General features: G+C 34.4%; 1 long non-coding RNA gene across 1 annotated transcript; it reads left to right on the top strand.

Annotated features, from left to right (window-relative positions):
• The first annotated feature begins 5,000 nt into the window (after positions 1-5,000).
• LOC131047975 (uncharacterized) lies at positions 5,001-7,974 on the top strand. The gene is made up of 2 exons (XR_009106344.2): positions 5,001-5,187; positions 7,732-7,974. It is a non-coding gene; the product is annotated as an uncharacterized LOC131047975 (long non-coding RNA).
• The last annotated feature ends 1,058 nt before the right edge of the window (positions 7,975-9,032 follow it).

Below are 9,032 nucleotides of genomic sequence, written 5' to 3'. Positions count from 1 at the left end.
AGTTGTCTATGTAGAAGATGTTAAGGCATATATTCATTGTCACATTGAGGACTTGCGAACTTATGAAATTAAGGGCATGTATATGAGTGAACTGATGGGAGAATCTGGAAAGATCAAACCGACATACAAGCATATTGAAGACTTAGGGTTTACCGATATTCTGGATATTCCAGAATTTGAAGATGAGATAATTAGGTATGTTTTGAGAAGAGTACATGGGGAATTTATGTGGTTAGATTGACCTTGCAAAATCACCAAGGAAGTCATCCGGACAATCACTAGTTTACCATCGATTGGGCAACATCCAGACAAGAAGGTTTCAAATGATTTCATGAACAAGATCACCGACGCGACATCTGACAGGAGATCTATGAGAGTGAGCACTATTACCGACACAAACATCAGATTCGGTAGCATGATCATCAGGTATAAGGTAACTCAGTCAAACTGACTGAATTTTGTTTCCAGTTCTTGTATTTTAGCTGCATACAAAATGATGAGAGAGAATGTGAAACTGGATCTATGTAGTTGGATGCTAGATGAGTTGTTAATAAACCTAGGAAAGATTAAGGGAGAAAACAAGGGTACCTTCCGGTATGGCAACTTGATAGTTTGATTGATGTTATTTTTCATGAATGATACATCCGGTTTTGGTAAAAGGCAATGGGCATTTGACATCATGATAGGGAGACAATTGAAACAATCAATTGCTTCTTTAGGAAGTTAGAGAGATGATAAAGTTTGGGGATATTTCAAAGCATTCCAGAAATCTATGAGGTCTAGGGTAAGGGTACCTGAGCATATTGTAGAAAAATATTCAACTGACATATGCTTCATGGTGAAGAAGGATGAAACACTTATGGAAGCAGTTAAGCCATAAAATATTTGGATTGAGGAAATGAGCTATGAGGTGGATGCACAGATTCTTGATGCCTATGCAAAAATGTTGGTTGATGCACCTATTGATGAGGCAGAGAAGCCATGTGGTACTGCACAACAGAAAACACATGAGGTTGAAACAGATTTCAACCGGAAGAAAAGAGAGAAGCAGGAAGGAAAGGCTAGCAAATTTGTGGAGAAGGTCTCACAAGACATAAAAGCATTAATTGATGTTATCCCAGAGAAAGGAAGGAAGAGGAAGAATCCAGAAGTGCACATTGAGCCTGTTACAGCAGAGTCTGAATCTGAGGATGACACACCATTGGCATTCAAGAGAGTTGTAAGGAAGAAAATAGAGGAAACAAAGGTTGAAGCTACAAAGCAACCGGTTAGGAAGGTTACACTTAAAATACCGGCAAAGAAGAAAGCACCAAAAACAACCACTTCAACTACATCCAATACTACTAAGAGGAAGAAAAAGAATGACACTCATACAACTATTCAATCTGGTAATGTTCCACCTAAAACTTGTGCAAAGTTAGTAGATGAAATAACTAAGGGTAGCATGTTAAAGAGTGTACAGTTCTAATATGATCATTTAGAAGAGGATGAACAAAGAGAGGTAGAGGAAGCAGTCTTATTATACTTGGATATTTATAAGAAAGCCTTAATAGAAATTGAAAATTAAATACCGAATAAGTTGTATAATATGTTAGATGCTAGAAGACTGTCAGATATGCAAGAAGATAAGCATATTAAAATTCAAGAGCTATTATTTGTTTGTGTTACTATTGCTCTAGATGAAATGGAAAATACACTTGAGGTGGCAGATAGAAAATTCTTTAATAGCAAACATAGAATAACTAGTTTGATGCTAAGAAGGATAAATGAAATAATAAAGGAGACTCAAAAAGCATGGGTTAAATTCCTTGGAGAGAACAGAGGATTATTTACTTCACCGGAAACCAAGACATACATTGTAGACACTCCAGTTGAAGGAAAAGGAAAGGGTTTTATGGGTACTCCACCCTCAATTTTGAAAAACATTAAGATAGTGGAAATCCAACCCTCGGTTGATACAAATGTAAGAAAAATATTGAGATATCGGTTAATATAGAGAGTGAACAAGTTATGTTGTACATAATACTAATATTGAGGATAAAATTCCTCTGGATACAAATGTACATGTTGAGGTTATAGTTCCTATAGATGAACCGACAGTTACACAGACTGCACCAAGTGGCAAAGCCATGGGTGCAAGTGAGGAATCTATAAAGGATAAATCTTCAGAGGAGAAGAAAGGGGAATCCGGCAGGGAACCTGTAGTTGGTCCATCATTGTTGTCAATTGACACCTCACAGGTTGAAAAGAAAAACATAATAGAGATGAGTCCTACTGAATTCATGATGATGGCAACACAAAAACTAATGAAGGAGGGATCTACAGACAAAAGGATTATTGATCAGTCAATCACTGTTATACACAAAATAGTCCCAAAGTGAAAGATTGACAATGAAGCGAGCCCATCCAACAAGATTAAGATTATTACTGAGCATATTTCAAAGGATTTTCAATCCTTACAACATATTTAAAACCGACAAGCATTGGAGAGGTTTACTCAGGCTAAGAGAGCTGCATTTAATCAGGTAATTGAATCTGAGAAGAAGAAGATTGATGAGAAGCTGAAACTAATAGAAAATTCTTTAAAGTAGTGCACAAATATTTATAGGGTATGTTGTAACACTGATATACTTACATCTAATGTGGATAAGAAGATAAAAGAACTTCAGGAGAAAATTGCAAATATAGCTAATTGTTTTGACGGATTGATTTCATTAACTACATCAATTGATGGTCAAATTTTGATTTTGGAAAACCAAATTTATGTTCTTGAGAATGAAAGGGACAAAATTATAAAAAGAGCCAGAAGCCTGAGAGTCTTGGTGAGTCCCCGGTTGGATTCACTCAATGTACATAAGAAATAGTGTATGAATATGGTGGGAAAGCCCACGCCAGTAGAGATAAATGAGAAAGAGTCATTTGCACATATATTAAGTGAACTCGTATCTAATTTCGGCACTTTCAAAACAAGTTGGGATACCTATCTTGAGCTATTGGAGAAGGCTTATCTGGAAATTTTTAAATTTTTTAAGCTCTGGTAAGATATTTTTGGGATATTCATTGTACAACTTTTTGAATCTTTGACATTCTTTTCAGAATTTTTGATGGCATTGATGTCAAAGGGGGAGTGGTATAGATGTGAAAAAGAATAGAAGGAGTTGTATACATGAGGGGGAGATATGGGAGTTATAGATATGGAGATATGGGAGTATTTTGCATTAATGGATATTCAGCTCAAGGGGACCAGGCAGGATGAAACTGACAGATGAAACCTTGACCATTTTTCACATGAGTATTGCCATCAATGCCAAAGGGGGAGATTGTTGGCAATTGACACTCAATTGGTTGGTTTCACTATGTTGTCATTGATGGCAACATGGTATGGTATTTGGCTTCATGTTTTGGTTCAGTTGTATACCGGCAGGCACTTCACAGACACTACACCGACACTGGCACTAGCACCGACACTAGCATAATTGTTGTCACGAAGGATTGCACCCGTGATGCTAAGTGTGAAACCAAGCAATCATGTGAAACATAGAAACACCTTTGAGCCTATGGATTGCTCAAGTTGAATGTGAATCTCTGGGTTATGGGTCGGCTTCCCTTGAATCCCTCCTAAAACTAAAAAAAAACTGATGTGGAAAATAGTGAGAGAATAATCTGAAAATACTGAAAAAATTGCAATTAAACTAGGAGGTGATACATTGAAATTGTAATGGTAATAGCCTAAAACTCACAAAAATATCACAGAACTTTGTCCACACAAAGTAATTTTTACTCTCCAACCACATAAATATTTCCTAGGAAGGCCAAGGAGAATGTAAACTTGGAAGGAAAATCTAGTTTTCACAACCAAATTGACAATATACCCCTTTTACACAGCCTAAAACCTGTGATTATACCAAAAGCAGAAGATACATGCACATAAAAGAGACTGAAATTCAAAGGTTTTAAATTAAAACACAGTAAATTTCTATCAAATCTGCAAATGAACATGCACAATTACCAAGGCAAATATATGAAACTCTGAAATATCAAAGGAAATCTACTATAAAACTAAAATACTAAAGTGCTGAGATACAATGTTTTTTTGCAAAAATGTGTATGCAAAAAAGAAAGAACCAGAGGGAAAAAAGAAAGAGAGAGAGAATATATAGAACCTGTCATTTACATCTCCTTCAAAAAACCTAATAGAAAAAACTGCATGAGAAAAAGCTTTGGTCGAATTTGCCCAAAATAGCCTAAAAATTCATGTGTAACCCTGCCAAAAAATAGTCTCCAAATGCTCAAAATAGACCTCTAACTGATGCTGCATGAAAAAAACATTCCTTGTTGTAAATAGAATTGCCAATCTCACCAAAAATAGCTCTGAACTGAAAAATTCCCCCTCAGCTGAAACTGCATGATAACTGCCAAATATAGAACTGAAACTAAAATACTACTCCCTGAAAACTGCATGATCACATTGCCAAGAATAGCATCCCTGAAAAGTAAACCACCTCTAAAAAACTTCCATGCCTTCCATTGAAAAATCTGCATGTTATCTTTATATAATAGCTCTCTTTTCAAAAATAGTTTTACTCCAATAGTTAAATAAAACAATTCGTTTTATTCAATTGTTGAAATAAAAATATTAATTTCCTTTTTATATTTTATAATTTAATATAAATTTATTAAGTTTTTTATAAGAAATAAATCTTTAATAAATTTATATTAATTATAAATTTATGATTTATAATTAAAAGGAAAAATATGATACTTATTATAATTTAATATATATTAATTAAAGCTTTTACTTCTTATTCTTTAATTAGTATATATTAAATTATAATAAACAACAAAAATAAAAGAATACATGAGATAAAAGAACTTAAAGTTTTTTTGGCCTTTTTGCATGTGGGCTTATAATGAAAAATAGCTAGGCTATATGATTTCAATTCATACACCACGGTTTGCATAAAGTGATTTGTTTATAAAAAACAAATAAAAATAAAAGGACAAGCTCACGAAACAAATTAGGGCATGAGCACAAATAAGAAATTTAACCCTAAAATCATTTTGGTTTTCATATTTTGCAACTTCTGGAAGACTCCTCTGGCCGACATGCATGTTAGGGTTTGAAGTGGAGCTCGAAAATGAGATTTTTCTACATGATCTTTTTGGTTCTCAATTGATAATAGTTGGGTATGTCTGATTTTCTCCATCTTTTATATTATATCACTGTCTCTTTGATAAGAATGCAGGAGACTACCCTTCTAACTGTGTGTGACTATCCTCTTTTCTTTTGTCATTATTTCTTTGATGAAGGGTTATCGCAGAATATTCTTATACATGCCTGACTTTAATATGTGACTTCCATGTTTATCTATCTGAGGTTCGTTCTGTGTCAACTAAAAACATAAGCCTTCTCTGTGTTTTAGCTCCATGTACTGACAATATGATAGCATGTTTATGTCCTTGAAGCTTTTAATGCCTTTTGGTTTGTATTTTTGCACACATACCCTTGGACTTGTAATTAGAAATTTTGTCTTTTGTATTTAATCACAAGTCTGTGTCAAAAGGGTTGTTACTATTCTTATTATCCATTGGAGGTTGCACAAAACTATCAAACCCTAATTTCTTTCCTCTATTCTCAATGATGATCATAATTTATTATTTCTAAGCAATACTAACTATGCATTGAACATCTTTGTTATGATGAAAATCTTCTTCATCTCTGTGATATGGCTGTCTCATGTATTCTATTATGACCTACTGCAATATTAACTTTGCACTATGCTCACTGTCATTTATGGATATTACTCCTCTTTGTGTAATCATATTGACAGATATTTCTTTTGTATCCAAAACTATTTCCATTATCTCATGAAGCTCTGTGAAGTATGATTGCAACCTAATCTTTTGGTATTGATTTTAAAGACTTGTCTTTCTCATGATGGCTGCACCAACTGGTTAAAATCTTGATTATTTGTTGATGATCTGTATCCCATTCTTCATGAATATATGCTCTTTTATTGCATACATTGTTTTTCTCTTAAGGAGGATATTTATACATCACTTTGACTGTCCATGAGGCTTATGATATTGATAGCTGGCTGAACCTTGTGGTCTGTGCTTTCATTAACTATTCCTTTGATTTACTAATATCCTTTTGCGGATTAATAAAGGTTTTTTAAAATCCGTGAACTGGGTTTTTCCACGATTTTTTGGGTCATTGCATTTTAAAGTATTTTAATTTTTGTGTAAAAATTGTAAAATTCCAGTTCTGGGTTTTCACGATATCACCAAAACACTATGACTATATATTTGCTTGTTGTTCATTGTGCACGAGGATCTTCTCTTTTGACAAACATATGGATTATGAAAAACTTATCGATTAATGACTTCATGATGCTAATTGTCATTACTTAGGACTCCATCTTTTAAATTTCTATCCATGATTATGCCTATACCGTCCTTTACTAATTTTTTGATGGCGGCAAGCACTATTTAGACTGCCCTTGTTTGACTATTATTGCTTCTTTCAGTGCTTGGTATAAAACTGTGACTCACTGAACTGTATGTACACCTGCCTTTACCAGTCTTGAGGCTACTTTCATGTGTGGACACTTATGGCTCTTGACTGTGCTGACTCTTGCCACTGTAAAAATGTAACTATAACAATGGTATTTATGACTTTATATGTTGTTGATAAAGTTTTAGTCCTTCAGATCTGTCAATTATGGTGCCATCATTATGCCTTTAACTGCTATAGTGGGTGCCCTTGTGACAACAATAGGTGCTTTCCATTTATACATTGTTGTGAGCTTTGACTGGTCTCTATTGCCTTTGTACTAAGATATAGTAGCTACTACATAATTGCCCTTAGGTTCTAGGAGCTGCCAAATGGTGATTGAGTCCCTATCTTTAGGTTTACACTTTATTTTTAGCTCACTGTCACAAAATGACATGACTGTATATGCTTCTTATTTGTTCATTGCTTTGTGAGTAGGACTTTTCTTGTATTTCTTCTCTTTGCTTATCACAGCCACATGCTTTATATATTGCTCTATGAGACTGTATACCTTGACACTAAAACCCTTTCTCCTATTCTAAGCCTTAAAAACTCCGCTCACTGTCATTGTTCAAGGGAATAACGCGATGTTAGTATGGTTACATTTCACTATTCTATCTCCTCATGCTATTTGATGATTTGAACCTATGTGTATTGACTATCTCGATGATTGATCTTCCTTTTTTTGCTTACTAAACATGAACTTACTATTTCTTTAAGATCTCCCATACTATTTTTATTCTCATGATGGCTCTAGTCGCTTGACCATGTGGATATAGCTCTATTCACTGTTGTATGTGTTGTCATTGAATGACAATTTTTACTATCATTGAGTGATAACACATGGGACTTTGGATACTATTGTGTTCCTATTTGGTAGTTGATTAGTGTCACCCTGTGAGTAGTGACATGTATGTTGATCTCAACCTCTTCGGGAGCCCATTTTAACCCACATACATGATATTTATGAAATGAAAACTTGTATCTACACATGGAGCAAACAAGTTAGATAAAAACATGGTTCTTGTTGATATCTCATGGCATCTTTTCAGCATTGATCTGCTCTATTTTGAATCTGATATAGCAGTGTAGGCACAGTAGGAGTAGCTTTATGTATGTAGGAGTGAAAGGAATAACCCGGAGCTCTAACCAAATTATTTTTCTCTCTATTTCAGGTCATCTCATGGAGCGGACAGCGGGATTCTTAGATCTACGAAGCTGACTAGAAGACCTTTTTGCAGAACTCATCAACCTATTCAGGCAATGATGGGTTCTTTCTTTCCCTTCTTCCTACATTCTTTTGTTCCTTTTGTGTTTGCTTTTCTATGATCGATGTGATCTTTTCTCAGTTATTCCTACGGCTTGTGTGGGATCTTGTGAATAGTTTGTTCTTTATAAATAAAGATGTATTACATGCAGATGTTTTCTTTCTTGATTCAAACATTTCATATTGGAAATAAGATAATTGTATGGCATACATGTTTATTTAATAAAGATAGTAAACTTTGAAAAAATTTGTGTACCTTTTCTCTGCAATATATAAGACCTATTGTAGGTCACCAAGATTTTTAAGTGTGATAAAATTTTGGTAACAATAACAAAAGGATTTCTTTGGTTACCGACAATGCAGGCCGACATGGTTTAAAATATGGTTATCGGTATTGGAGGCCGACATCTCTTGGATTCGGCATCGACAATTGTTTTTAATATTTATGAATTTATGTTATCTGGCCGACATGTAATTTGATATTGTATATATCTTTGTAAGCCGACATAAGGCATGAAAATTGTATAGGGTATACAAGTCAGTTGGATTAGATCATTTTGATATGGACATGAAATAGGAGATTATGGATATGCGAATTTAATATGATGCGAAATATATCAGAGAGATTATGTATGTGAGGATATTTATGTAAGGGTTATTCCAGTAAAGGGTTTAGGGTTTCATACCAGAACAGACAGAGCTTAAACCAGAACTGTATTCTGGCATAGAAGATGTTATCTTAGCAACTCAATAATTCTCTTGATTGTAGTTTGGATTTTTATGTAGTCAGTGAGGCTCCTTTTATGATTGAGCAGTGTGCTCTAGGCTATAAGCCTTCTTGCAAGTGGAGACCCCTTATGTTTTGTAATATCTCTTCATATGGTCAGTGGATTGATATTGTGGGTCACAAATCCCACTGTTATTTTTCCTCTTTGAGGTTTTCCACATATAATTATGTGTGTTATGGTTCTCATTTATGTGACTGTCTTATTGGTTGCTTTACTTCTTTCAATTTCGTTGTACTAGTATACCGGTTGGTGTATGCATGTTTTAATAAGGCTAAAATTAATCATTCTGGTATAACACTGATTCACCCCCCCCCCCCCCCCCCCCACTCTCAGTGTTATTGGATTCCAACATTAATCTCAAATAGTAATATTTGCAGCAACAATAGAGGTTTATATGACTGTCATAAACTGATTTATATAG

Source organism: Cryptomeria japonica, chromosome 10 (assembly GCF_030272615.1).
Source record: "Cryptomeria japonica chromosome 10, Sugi_1.0, whole genome shotgun sequence".
Lineage (NCBI taxonomy): Eukaryota > Viridiplantae > Streptophyta > Pinopsida > Cupressales > Cupressaceae > Cryptomeria > Cryptomeria japonica.
Note: the sequence above shows the minus strand (reverse complement) of the source record. Positions and strands in the feature narration are given on the sequence as shown.